The sequence below is a fragment of the Entelurus aequoreus genome, linkage group LG16 (assembly GCF_033978785.1).
Source record: "Entelurus aequoreus isolate RoL-2023_Sb linkage group LG16, RoL_Eaeq_v1.1, whole genome shotgun sequence".
NCBI classification, from domain to species: Eukaryota; Metazoa; Chordata; class Actinopteri; order Syngnathiformes; family Syngnathidae; genus Entelurus; species Entelurus aequoreus.
In genome coordinates, this window is record NC_084746.1 from 28,646,728 (window position 1) to 28,661,524 (window position 14,797).

Here is a 14,797-nt window from a genome sequence, read left to right on the forward strand (position 1 = left end):
CACACAATTTTTTTTTTTTTTAATGAATATCAAGTTTTATGAATTTATTAATTTTTGCTCATTGAATTTTCTGACCATTTTAGTAGTTAATGTGTTTTAAAACTTTTAATTACTACAATTGTCTCAACAGAAATCTAATAAATGCCTTGTTTTTGTAAGGATTTTGAATATGTTGGGGTTTCCATATGTTATTGTCATCATCACCCAAGCAATAAATCACTAAAAAGTACACAAAAACAAATTAAACCCACACTAAAATAAACAATAATATATTTAAACTGAATTACAAATTTGTTTAGGTTATACTTTTTAGAATACATTCATTTTTTGCTAATTACATTTTTCTGGTCCCGGGGGTCTCGAGGCATTCCCAGGCCGGCCGGGAGACATAGTTTTCCCAATGTGTCCTGGGTCTTCCCCTTGGCCTCCTACCGGTCGTATGTGCCCTTAACACCTCCCCAGGGAAGCTTTCGCGTTTCATCCTGACCAGATGCCAGAACCACCTCATCTGGCTCCTCTCGATGTGGAGGAGCAGCAGCTTTACTTTAAGCCCCTCCCGGATGACAGAGCTTCTCACCCTATCTCTACGAGAGAGCCCCGCCACCCGACGGGGGAAACTCATTTCGCCCACTTGCACCCGTGATCTTGTCCTTTTGGTCATAACCCAGATCTCATGACCGTAGGTGAAGATGGGAACTTAGATCTACCGGTAAATTGAGAGCTTTGCCTTCCGACTCAGCTCCTTCTTCATCACAACGGGGAGAACAATGGACTCGGAGGTGCTGATTCTCATCCCAGTCGCTTCACACTCTGCTGCGAACCGATTCAGTGAGAGCTAAAGATCCTGGCCAGATGAAGCCATCAGGACCACATCATCTGCAAAAAGCAGAGACCTAATCCTGCTGCCACCAAACCGGATCCCCTCAACGACTGCACTTAAAAATTCTTTCCATAAAAGTTAGGAACAGAATCAGTGACAAAGGGCAGCCCTGGCGGAGTCCAACCCTCACTGAAAACGGGTCTGACTTACTGCCGGCAATGCGGACCAAGCTCTGACACTGATCATACAGAGAGCGGACCGCCACAATAAGACAGTCCGATAACCCATACTCTCTGAGCACTTCCCGAGGGACATTGTCGAATGCCTTCTCCAAGTCCACAAAGCACATGTAGACTGGTTGGGCAAACTCTAATGCACCCTCAAGGACCCTGCCGAGAGTATAGAGCTGGTCCACAGTTCCACGATCAGGACGAAAACCACACTGCTCCTCCTGAATCCGAGGTTCGACTATCCGGCGTAGCCTCCTCCCCACTACACCTGAATAGACCTTACCGGGACGGCTGAGGAGTGTGATCCCACAATAGTTGCAACAAACCTTCCGGTTCACCTTCTTAAAAAGAGGAACCACCACCCCGGTCTGTCAATCCAGAGGTACCGCCCCCAATGTGCACGCAATATTGCAGTCTTGTCAACCAAGACAGCCCCACAGCATACAGAGCCTTAAGAAATTCCGGGCGGATCTCATCCACCCCCGAGGCCTTGCCACTAGGAGCTTTTTAACTACCTCGGCAATCTCAGCCCCGGAAATAGGAGAGCCCACCACAGATTCCCCAGGCACTGCTTCTTCATAGGAAAATGTGTTGGTGGGATTGAGGAGGTCTTCAAAGTATTCCCTCCACCAATCCACAACATCCGCATTCAAGGTCAGCAGCACACCATCCTCACCATACACGGTGTTAACAGTGCACTGCTTCCCCTTCCTGAGGCGGCGGATTGTGGTCCAGAATCGCCTCGAAGCTGTCCAGAAGTCGTTTTCCACGACTTACCCAAACTCCTCCCACGTCCGAGTTTTTGCGAAAGTTCTTCCAAAGTTCGCCGGAAGAGAGTCCAGCCCCTCTCAAGAGAACTGGTTCCAGAGCCCTTGCTGTGCGTCGAAGTGAGTCCATCTATATCTAGCCGGAAGTTCTCTACCTCGCGCACCAGCTGTGGCTTCTTCCCCCCCAGCGAGGTGACGTTCCACATCCCAAGAGCTAGCTTATGTTGCCAAGGATCGGACCGCCAAGTGACCTGCCTTCGCTGCCGCCCAGCTCACACTGCACCCGACCTCTATGACCCCTCCTATGAGTGATGAGCCCATTGGAGGGGTGACCCACGTTGCCTCTCCTGTGCCCACGGGGCCCGGCCGGGCACAGCCCCGAGCACCAGGCACTCGCCATGGTGCCCCACCTCCGGGCCTGGCTCCAAAGGGGGGCCCCGGTGACCCGTGTCCGGGCAAGGTAAATCTAAGTCCTTGTTTGTTCTTTATCATAAAGGTATTTGAGCTGCTCTTTGTCTGATCCCTCACTTAGGACATGTTTGTCTTGGAAAACCCTACCAGGTGGCATAGAAGCCCCCGGGACAGCATAGCTCCTAGGATCATTGGGACACACAAACTCCTCTACCACAATAAGGTGGCCCCTCAGTAAGGTAAATATTATTTTTTGATTACAATTATCTCAACATAAATCTAATATAATGATGGCCTTGATTTTGCTTTTGTAATGATGTTCAATGATTGTCATCTATCACCTATGACAAAGATATTTTGGCCACATTTTCAGAAAGCTAAGGACACTTCCTAGCTGAGGGTTCGTACTTCTCCCTTCTCTAATAGTTTTCTTATGTTTATTTTGGAGAACTAGAGAAAAAGCTATAGTCAAAGATCATCTCTATCAGAATCACTGTGAATCTTGTGTTTTTAAGAATACACTGCAAAAATGTGAGTCTCACACAAGTTTTTCGAACTGAACTCTCATGCCAGCAGTTGAATAGCCCATATAATGAAAAAGAGAGGACCTGGAATAGCACCTTGAAGAACACTACTAGTATAACTAAATAAGCTCTGTGTAACTACCACAAAGCAGTGGACTTAAAGGGGTGCCTTGAAGAACGCTTCAATCACTGTGTGTAAATCACAAATTTGGAACCCAGTGTTCTTTGTTTGCTAGTAAGGTTAAAATGTCAATGCAAGGATCTGTCAATGGTTTAATCACTAAAAATAGAACAAGCACATTCTGAAAATGTCCATATTACAAGTACGGTACTGTAATCCTCTTGACAAAACACTTCAAGTTAGTTGAACATTCTGAGGAAAAAATGGTGCAGTATCAAAAACACAATGACAAACACAATGAACTTAGACTTTGTCTCTGGGAATCTACAACGCTATACATCTTTAGGTCACAACCAATCTTGGATTGAACAAAATATTAGTAAATAAATAAAAACTTCATAGTATCAAATACCTAATTTGTCATTTCCACGTATTAATCATGTACTAACTCAACAAACCATACAAACACAGATAGAAACTATTCAAGAGGGTGGAGTTACACTCTGCGCCCACTTTTCTCTTTTTTGACAGACATTTTGGGGCAATGAAAATGCCAAAGCACGATGTGTTTGAAGCAGAAAACATTAAAGGGCAGTTTTTACGTTTAATTTGTGTCAAGGGGGAGGAGCCGCAGCTATTTTTTTACTGTGTACCTCTTGCTTGGCATATTGTTTGGTCCCGCTGTAAACCGTTTGCTTGCCTAACAGAATTACTATTGCGACATCCAGTGGACACATTTAGAACAGCAGTTTCTTTCATTTAATAAATTGCAGCTCATTTTTATACTTGGCAATCTCATCTCGCGGGTCGGTTTAAACCTGTTCGCAGGCCGCATCGGGCAGTACATTTGACACCCCTGCTCGAGTGGGAATCAGGCACACTGTATTTCAATATCGCTTTTTCGCTAATGACTCAAAGCGCTTTACATTAAGAATCCCATTATCTACATTTAAGCTACATTTACGTCATTGTGGGTGGCACTGGGAGAAAGGTGGGTAAAGTGTTCACCAAGGACACAACGGCAGTGACTATATAATGAAAGCTGGATTCGAACCAGGAACTTTAAATTTTCTGGCCAACATTTGTGCCACATCATCTGTTTTTTTTCTGTAAATAATTGTACATAATATACATATTTATTGGCCAAATAATTGTGTGAATGCTCCAAAATGTATTTATTTATCCTTCTTTATCTTCTTCTCCAGATTTTGATGCGCTCTACCGTCATCATTTTTCACCCGATTCAAACCGTTCCGACTTCAAACTGTTCAGCCTATTCGGGAATTGCGGGCTTTCCTTGACAAATTCCAAAAATTCCCAGATTTCACAGAATTCCAATTTTTCCGGGACATTTTTCCCATTCAAAATGAATTGGCCATTTTTCAAACTTCCACCATTTCCACATTTTTCAACCGATTCAAACCATTCGATTCCCAGAATTCCCGCTTTTCTGTCGACTTCTCCTTCCACATTTTGCGAACCACTTCTACCGTGAAATCACTCCTCTTAATCAGGACCAAAGACAGAGTTGTTTTCTGAACAGGAAAAATTCCCGGTTTTCCCGAAATTTCAGGAATTCTGAAATACCATTTCTCAATTAAAAATGTTACTGCTTCAACATTTCTCGACCGATTTGAAAAATTCCAACACCAACCATATTCAGAACATTCACATTTTTGTATAGCATTTTCCAAAAAATTCCCTCTTTTCCCTGAAATTCCTAAATTTCCATGAAATTCTCATTGAAAAGAATGGGGAATTTTTCCAAGTTGCATAATTCCCAAATTTTTCAACCTATTTAAACCATTCCAACATCAACACATTCCTCTTATCCTGGACATTCAAACCAACACTTTCCCAAGTTCCAAACCAAATTCCGGTTTTCCTGGAAACTCTTCAACATTCAAACCATTTCTACATTCAAACTATCCATCCCATCTATTTTCTACCGCTTGTCCCGTTCGGGGTCGCGGGGGGTGCTGGAGCCTATCTCAGCTGCATTCGGGTGGAAGGCGGTGTACACCCTCGACAAGTCGCCACCTCATCGCCGGGCCAACATAGGTAGACAGACAACATTCACACTCACATTCACACACTAGGGCCATTACTATTCTTACTTTTATACTAATTTCTATCAGCATTTCAGTTCAACTTTAGCATTGGAGCTTTCACACGCAATTCCTAGAGGAATTGCCTCATCTAATTGTGTGAATGCTCCAAAGGGACGGCGTGGCGAAGTTGGTAGAGTGGCTGTGCCAGCAATCGGAGTGTTGCTGGTTAATGGGGTTCAATTCCCACCTTCTACCTTCCTAGTCACGTCCGTTGTGTCCTTGGGCAAGACACTTCACCCTTTGCCTCTGATGGCTGCTGGTTAGCGCCTTGCATGGCAGCTCCCGCCATCAGTGTGTGAATGTGTGTGTGAATGGGTAAATGTGGAAATACTGTCAAAGCGCTTTGAGTACCTTGAAGGTAGAAAAGCGCTATACAAGTATAACCCATTTATCATTTATCATTATCATTTAAAGCATTTCCACGAATTCCAGGTTTTCCGGGACCATTTTTCAAACTTTCACCATTTCCACATTTTTCAACCGATTCAAACCATTCCACCTTCAACACATTGACTTGACTTGACTTTATTAATTCATGCTTGCAGTGGAGCCAGGGCCCCACTGAAAAAACAGCTGAACTTTACAATGAATATCAAACAAACAAAAATAAAAAAATGAAAAGAACAGACAGTATTTTATATAAAAAAATTCCACCATTCTGGAAATTAAAATCCCCAAAAATTCAGACCATTCAAGTTTTTTACCATTTTCAAAAAAATTCCTGTTTTTCCCGAAATGTCCAAACTTTTTTGAAAATCCCATTCAAATCAATGGGACATTCTTCAAATTCCACAATTCCCACAATTTTCATCTGATTCAAACTTTTCCAACTTCAAAATATTCTGCCTGATCGAAATTGTGTGCTCTACTTCAACAATTCTAAAAAAAATCCAGGATTTCAGGTTAACTTCAGCATTGGAGCATTTACATGCAATTCCTTCAGGAATTGCCTCATCTAGTTACTAATGTTCTTATCTGTGGGACTCCCAGAAAAACTCTAAAAATGTGCATCCTTATTAGGTAGTTTTATAATACTGACTTGGAAGAAGCACAGAAAGTACACCCGGTAGTTGGGCAGAGTGAAGTACAAGCAAGCCGCGAACTTGTAATCGTGCCTTCTAGCTTTTCTAGAAGGGGGAGGTGGTGTTATGTTATGCGGACGACCTGCTGCTGTCAGTCACCTCTGGTCCATGTGGGAGGAAAGCCCACACTGCAACAAAAGGCAATGTAAAAAATGTGATCATACGCTTAGGAATAGTTTGGGATTGACACGCTGTTTCGTCATGGCGACAACGTCACGGCAAAATGTAGACATGTGATGAAAGGGGATGAAGAGCTTGACTGTGTCCTTAAGGAAAAATATCCTGCAGGGTTTTAATGTTTCAGTTAGGACATTTCAGTACACAAATGTATTTAAATACAATGCAATATATTTACTTTTTTGTCAAATAATTTACAATGATGTGGTCCCGCTTCTCTCGTCAACACGTTGTTTATTCTGGATGACATTACTACAGTTGTTTGAGGACCTATCCCATTCCTCCTCAGTAGTTATGAATGATGATAATATTCCTCCACCTATTTATGGATTTGGCAGTGTTATCTCAGTGTAATATGGTCGGTCCAGTGCAGAAGCTACCACGGCCTAAAAATGACTTACAGTATAAATCTGCATGTAGTCAGCAATATATATTATTGCTCTTAGTGGGTGTTTTTTTCCCCTTTTGCATTATAAATGCTCATGATTTCACCGCAAGATATTTAAATCCAAAATATTGAATTGAATGCAAGATTATAGCACTTATTGTTGTAATCACTCCTCTCTAATAATCATAGACAAGCCTCATCCAGTTTGGAATTTTACCAAAATGTTATGATTTTTGTTTTTAAAATGGAACATATTGGGAGAGAGTAAAGCAGTACATATATCCCATCATTAGAAAATAATGCTACTACTACAGGAGCTGCTGTTATTATTATAAAAAACAGCAACATGCCCCTGTCATATAAAGGTTTTATAATGAGCATATTTGCAGTAGATCTTTAAAAACAACCGTGTTCCTACCATAGAGGGTTTTTTACTAGCAGATCCTTAGACACATCAGTGTTCCTGTCATATAGAGAATCTTTGACTAGTGATTTTGCAGTAGGTCCTTAAAAACCACAGCGCTCTTGGCTATAAAGGATCTTTGACAAGCATTTTTGCAGTAGATTCATAAAAACTGCAAAACACTCCCGTCATATTGAGGATTTTTGATGAGCATCTTTGCAGTACCGTAGATTCTTAAAACAGCAGAGCGTCCCTGCAATAGATGATCGTTGACCAGCATTATTGCAATGAGTCCTTAAACAGAACAGTGTTCCCATTAGTGAGGAAGTTTGACTAACAATTTTCCTGCCGATTCTTAAAAACAGCAGAGCATTCCTGTCATACAGAGGATCTTTGACTTGTTGCAGTGGGTCCTTAAAAAAACAGACTGCAGTAGTTTCCTGAAAACAGCAGCTCACTTCTATTGTAAAGAGAATCTTATACTAGCATTTTTGCAGTAGATCTTGAAAAACAGCAACACACTTTTTTCATATAGAGAATCTGTGATGAGCATATCTGAAGTAGAACAGTGTTCCTATCATAAAGAAGGTTTGACTAGTGTTTTTGCAGTCGATCCTTAAAAACAGCAAAGCATTCCTATCATATAGAGAATCTTTGACTAGTGATTTTGCAGTAGGTCCTTAAAAACAACAGAGCACTCCTGCTTCGTGAGGATCTTTGACAAACATTTTTGCAGTAGATTTCTAAAAACTGCAAAGGATCTTTGATGATCAATTTTGCAGTACAGTAGATCCTTTAAAAACAGCAGAGTGTTCCTGTCATAGATGATGGTTGACCAACATTTTTGCAGTAGGTCCTTAAAAACAAAAGTGTTCCCATCATAGAGGAGGTTTGACTAACATTTACCTGCCAATCTTTAAAAACAGCAGTGTTCCTGTCACATAGAGAATCTTTGACTAATGATTTTGCAGTATGTTCTTCAAAACAGACTGTTCCTGTCTATAGAGGGTCTTTGACAAGCATGTTTGCAGTGCATTCCTAAAACTGCCAAGGATCTTTGATGAACATCTACAGTAGATCTTTAAAAACAGCTGAGCGTTCCTGTCATAAATGATCGTTGACCAGCATTTTTGCAGTAGGTCCTTAAAAACTGCAGATCATTTATGTCATAGACCTTAAACTAGCATATTTGCTTAAACTTAAACACAACAGTGTTCCCATCATTGAGGAGGTTTGACTAACTTTTTGCCTGCCGATCCCTAAAACAGCAGTGTTCCTGTTATAGTGAAGATCTTTGACTTGTGATGGTTCAGTAGCTCCTTAAAAACAGACCCTCTATAGAGGATTATTGCAGTAGTTTCCTAAAAACAGCAACTTACTTTTGTCGTAAAGAGAATCTTACACTAACATGTTTGTTGTTGATCCTTAAAAACAGCAACACACTCCTGTCATATAGAGGATCTTTGATAGGCATATTTGCAGTGGGTCCTTTAAAACAGCAAAGCATTCAAGTCATATTAAGTTAAAGTTAAAGTACCAATGATTGTCACACGTACACACTAGGTGGGGTGAAATGTGTCCTCTGCATTTGACCCATCCCCTTGTTCACCCCCTGGGAGTTGAGGGGAGCAGTGGGCATATAAAGGATATTTGACTTGTGATTTTATAGTAGGTCCTTAAAAACAGCAGAGCGCTCTTTTTTTAAAGAGGATTTTTACTGTAGTTTTTGCAGTCTGTCATATCAATGACATTAAACTAGCATATTTGCAGTTGATTCTTTAAAAACAGCAATCATATCATATAGAGAAGTGGTCCAACAAGCTATCCATACACTTGGGTAAAACGGAATCTATCCTGTTTGGGTCCCACATCAACCTTAAGAAAGTCAGTGACTTCACTATAAAAGTGGGTGACATTGTTATCACCAGGAAAGATGAGGTCACCTACCTAGGCTAGAGGCTAATCTTTCCTGTGATAAAATGGCAACCAAGGTAATCAAAAAGGTCAACCAACGAACGAGATTTCTCTATAGAATCTCCTCTCTGGTCAACAAAAGCACCATGAGGATTCTGGCGGGAACTCTCGTTCAACCCTTTTTCGATTACGCATGCACCTCCTGGTACCCTAGCACCTCCAAAACCCTCAAATCTAAACTCCAAACATCCCAGAACAAGCTAGTCAGATTACTTCTAGACCTCCACCCCAGATCCCACCTCACTCCTACCCACTTTTCCAAAGTGGGCTGGCTCAGGGTGGAGGACAGAGTAAAACAACTTGCACTGAGCCTAGTCTATAAAATCCGCTACACCTCCCTGATACCGAAGTACATGTCAAACTACTTCCTTAACGTAAATGACCGCCATAACCACAACACCAGGGGGACTCCACTAACCACGTTAAACCCAGATTCCGATCTAACAAAGGTCTTAACTCATTCTCTTTCTATGCCACATCAATGTGGAATGCGCTCCCAACAGGTATAAAAGAAAGGGCATCTCTATCCTCCTTCAAAACCGCAATAAAAGTACACCTCCAGGCAGCTACAACCCTAAACTAACACCCTCCCCTGATTGTTAATAATGAAATGTAAACAATCAAATGTAGATACTTTTTCTTATGCCTTTTGATCTCTCTCTCTCTCTCTCTCTCTCTCTCTCTCTCTCTCTCTCTCTCTCTCTTTCCACTACTTGCTGTACATATCCGACCAAGTCAGACCTACACTGTTCCAATATCCATTTCTCTGTTCTCAATTGTTGATGACTGATGATAACAACCAAACCTAACCCCCCGCACCCCCCCCCCCCCCACACCCCTGATTGTAAATAATGTAAATAATTCAATGTGATTATCTTGTGTGATGACTGTATTATGATGATGTCGTTGTGTCTTGTGCAGCCCTTTGAGACTTTTGTGATTCAGGGCTATATAAATAAACATTGATTGATTGATTGATTGATGATAGTATATATCTGATAGTATATACAGTATCTGTATCATGAATCAATTTAAGTGGACCTCGACTTAAACAAGTTGAAAAACTTATTCGGGTGTTACCATTTAGTGGTCAATTGTACGGAATATGTACTTCACTGTGCAACCTACTAATAAAAGTCTCAATCAATCAATCAATCAGTCCCCAACCACCGGTCCATGACGCATTTAATTCATAAATTGCTGCGTTTTCCCACTAGAACACACCAATAAGTTGTTCATAAATGTAGAATAACATTTCTGATAGGAAGTTGCTATTTGTTATATCACATGAATGAACAGCCATCCATTTTTTTTTACCGCTTGTCCCTCTCGGGTCGTATAAAATATAAATATGCCTGATTGTGGCCAAAGGCTAATTACCATCTGCAGTCCTCGTAAGGTAAATGGTATAAAAGTATTTACCATCAACCTGTCGGGGAACATCTCATCGTAAAGAAACAAGAAGCACCTTACTAATTCAGCGGTATGGTGAGTTGTATTTGTCATGTACATATTGTTACTGTATTTATCTGCCACCCATGGAAGGTTGGTCCTGAAAATAATGTATACATTAAACCGGTGCCTGATGCAAAAAAAGTTGGGGACCTCTGATAGCATTTTTGCAGAGCAGTTCTGTCGTAAACTCCTGAGAATTTGTGTTTTGCATAAAATTACACATTTTTGTCAGGATTGTGTAACTGAACGAAAAAAAAAACCTTATGTGTATGTAGGTTCTTAGGAGGATATAGAGCAGATCTGGGCAAATTAAGGCCCGGGCCATTAACCTTGTCCATCTGGCCCGCCAGACATTCCCAAATAATTTTTTTAGATCTTTAAGATGGAAACTGTAGCTGCCATTATGATGTGCAGTGATGTTTTCAAATGACCGTAAGTCTTGAACTATACAAAGTACTTCAATGGTTGGAATCTGCGCTTTTGCATGATATACTAGTTACTATGGTCATCTAAGTCACAGCAGCTCAGACGAGGCACCAAGCAGTGTGGGTGGGGAGCGTTTCCACAGAGTGTTTCCAGAGTGGCCAGCCTGAAATGCGGGTGTCAGGAACAGACGCGGAAGGAGATTTTCACAACAAAGTTCTAAAGCTTAGCGATATATCAGATGTATCAGATTGTAGGTGGGTTTTTATTTTACCCTTCGCGTCCATATTTGGCTGGGGTGGTTTGAGGTGTGTGTGGGGGGAGTTGAGGTGGGCGGGGTTGGGGGTAGTGGGGGTGTTTTTGTAGCCCGTAAGAGTTAGGGCTGCAAAGGATTCTGGGTATTTGTTCTGTTGTGTTTGTTGTGTTACGGTGCGGATGTTCTCCCGAAATGTGTTTGTCATTTTTGTTTGGTGTGGGTTCACAGTGTGGCGCATATTTGTAACAGTGTTCAAGTTGTTTATACAACCACCCTCAGTGTGACCTGTATGGCTGTTGCTCAAGTATGTCTTTCAGTCACTTGTGTGTGCCTGCAGAAGCCGCATACAACATGTGACTGCGCTGGCACACTGTTTGTATGGAGAAAAAGACGGCGCGATGACAGGTTGTAGAGGACACTAAAGGCAGTGCTATCATGGCATGCCTTCAATATTGTCGAGAGCCATATACCACACCGTGATTGGTAGATTCCTTCAGCTCCGCACACAACGCTGTCAAGGGCCATTCATTTAAAACTCGCAGGCCGCACTAACATTAAACTTTCATATTAAGGTGGGGGCCTCAAAATAACGTCTCGCTGGCCGCAATTGGCCTAAATGTATAGACTATAAAGTTCACAAACATAAAGAGGTATCCTAGTGGGCCTGGCCAATCTTTCCTTTTCTCTAAACTAAAACTGAGGAAATGCGTAGTGTTCTGGGCTTCACTGAAGACATGATTTTATTTCACAATTCCTTGAGAAAAAAAGGCCTGGTTAGGCTTTGTGTGTATAGCAGTATGTGTGCTGTATATAGTGACATGACATATAATCATGTCATGTGTGCCTTCCTTGGGTGAAGCCAGGTTTACAGCTATGTTGTGACATGTTATTATGCTGTTTGTTACTTATGTATGTTATGTTGCAGCTATTTAAAATAGTTTTGTCAATTTGTTCTGGCCCAAAATAAAATGGCCCTTTGAAACATATCTTTGTCTTTGTGTGTTGTATGTAGACCACATTGCTTAGCAGAGTTCAGTGATGCAAATGCATGTCAAGTTGATCAACAGATTGTATTATTCTTTAGTGCAATAACAGTACTGAAATGAAGGCTAAAAGGGCATTAATGGGAGCCTTAAAAAAAAAAAAAACTTTTAAATAATTACTTTTCACAGTAACACATTACTTTTTGGTGTAATTAACTGAGTTAGTAACTGAGTTACTTTTGAAATAAAGTAACTAGTAACTGTAACTAGTTACTGGTTTTCAGTAACCAACCCAACACTGGCTGTATGTATACTTTTGAGCCAGCAGATTTGGTCACATATTTAGTAGACCCATAATAATTTCATAAAAGAACCAAACTTCATGAATGTTTTTGTGACCAACAAGTATGTGCTCCATATATATATATATATATATATATATATATATATATATATATATATATATATATATATATATATATATATATATATATATATATAAACTCTAGTCACTAGAGTTTAGTGATTTTATTACAATATTTGCAAGCTGGGTAACGTTTGCGGTGGTCAATACCGGCACACAAATATATATATATATATATATATATATATATATATATATATATATATATATATATATATATATATATATATATATATATATATATATATATATATATATATATATATATATATATATATATATATATATATATATATATATATATATATATATATATATATATATATATCCCCCCAGGATATTTGATGAGCTTTTTTGGCAGTAGAACCTTAAAAAATTGAGAATATTGTTGCTAAATCCAGATGAATTAATTTATCCTGTCAGGGAAATTTGTATCCAATCAGATTACACGCTCATGTCCATGTGGGACCATATTATTACAAGATGTCTCCAGACTGCTATGTTCTGCTAATATGCCTTACCAGCCATCCATTACATTAATTCCTTTATTGTGGATTCCTCTGGGGTTTAAACGGAGGTGTTGGGTTTGCAGCAAGTGTGCAACAGAGTGACTATGTGTTGCTATCTGTTCACTAAATGACAAGAGTCTATTTTGGAAAGGAGGCTGCGCCTAAATAGGCACGCCGGCTATCTGGCATCACTGCTACAAGTTGGAGGACAAGAATCAAGAATTAGGTGTAGTCAAGCGCGCACCACCGGGCACTGGGGGATGCTACACACCGCCCTCACTCCACAAGAAGCATTTGAAGGAAATTTAACAACACAGACTGGAATTCATTCACTTTTTGGAGCTGGGAACTTCTTGAGTGACACACTGGAGAAGACTCAAGGTGATTACGTCATGTTCGTTAAAAAAAGGAGGTTAAAATGTTGTATTTATGCTTTTATTTGAAATTATGTGACTTTAGAATTGCAATATTTTATTTACAATTCAGAAATGTAATTAGCTAGCATTATGTTTCAGCTAGCTTAGCTAACATACATCTGTCAAGTTGTCACTATTTCCTTTTAAAATAACAACTTTGTCCCATTAACAGCTACATTTCACATTTTAAGGCGTTTTTGTGTGAAGTTTGTTGGATAGGAAGTTATTATAAGTTGGTGCGGAGCCTTATCGGACAGCTGAGGTGGCGTTAGCTTCTACAAATGGAAATGGACAGAGACGGCTCGGGACAGCTGAGGTTATTTTTGGTGGACGGGACAGAGGCGACAAAGCTGCTAAATGTCACCCATAGCGGGGGATGACATGGCGCACACGGCGGCTAGGTTTTGACCTTGTGGTGCCGTGGAGCTTATTAGTTTGTGCGTATTAAAGCCACTTCCTGTTTTGTGGTCCAATGTGGCAACACAGGTTGTGTATCGATGATGATGATGAGTGACTCACACTACTGACTACAGTAAGTACCGTAATTTCGAGACCATAGGGCGCACCGGATTATAAATCGCACTGCCGATGAATGGTTTATTTTTCATATAAAAGGCGCACCGGATTATAAGGCGCATTAAAGGAGTCATATTTATTTTTCTAAATTTAAAACACTTCCTTGTGGTCTACATAACATGTGATGGTGGATCTTTGGTCAAAATGTTGCATAGATTATGTTTTACAGATCATCTTCAAGCCGCTTTCTGACCGTCGCTTCCGGATGCGCTGTTTTGTGGGCGGTCTTATTTACGTGGCTCACCTTCGACAGTGTCTTCTCCCCGTCATCTTTGTTGTAGCGGTGTAGCCTGCAAGGACGGGAGTGGAAGAAGTGTCAAAAGATGGAGCTAACTGTTTTAATGACATTCAGACTTTACTTAAATCAATAACGGAGCAGCGTCTCCTCATTCGGAAACAACAACAAAGCCGGAAATGTGTCTCGTGAAAAACCATCCAACCGGAACTCTGTAATATCTAACGTTCCTTGGGTGAATAATGTAAACTCACTACACCGGTATATTTTAGTGCTTTCATGGCGAGTTTACTGACAGATATAAGTAAGAACTTTGCTTTATATTAGAAATGGCAACATCGGAGGATGAATGTCCCATAACAAGAAGATAGAGAATAAGAAGAAGCCTATCGACTACGTCGTCGGCACGGACTACAAAGAGGGACCCGCACAATTTTTCAGGATTTATGCAGATCCCAAATACAGATCAGCAGGTACAAAAGAAGGTAAGAAAAGTTGCTTTTGCATAATAT

At 40.5% G+C, this 14,797-nt stretch overlaps 1 protein-coding gene across 1 annotated transcript in view; it reads left to right on the forward strand.

Moving 5' to 3' along the window:
- Positions 1–13,364: 13,364 nt before the first annotated feature.
- LOC133630812 (obscurin-like) overlaps positions 13,365–14,797 on the forward strand; it is a 106,311-nt gene continuing 104,878 nt past the window's right edge. Inside the window, exon 1 of the mRNA XM_062022569.1 lies at positions 13,365–13,439. The gene's annotated coding sequence lies outside the window, so the exon portion shown is untranslated. The remainder of the gene's footprint in view (positions 13,440–14,797) is intronic.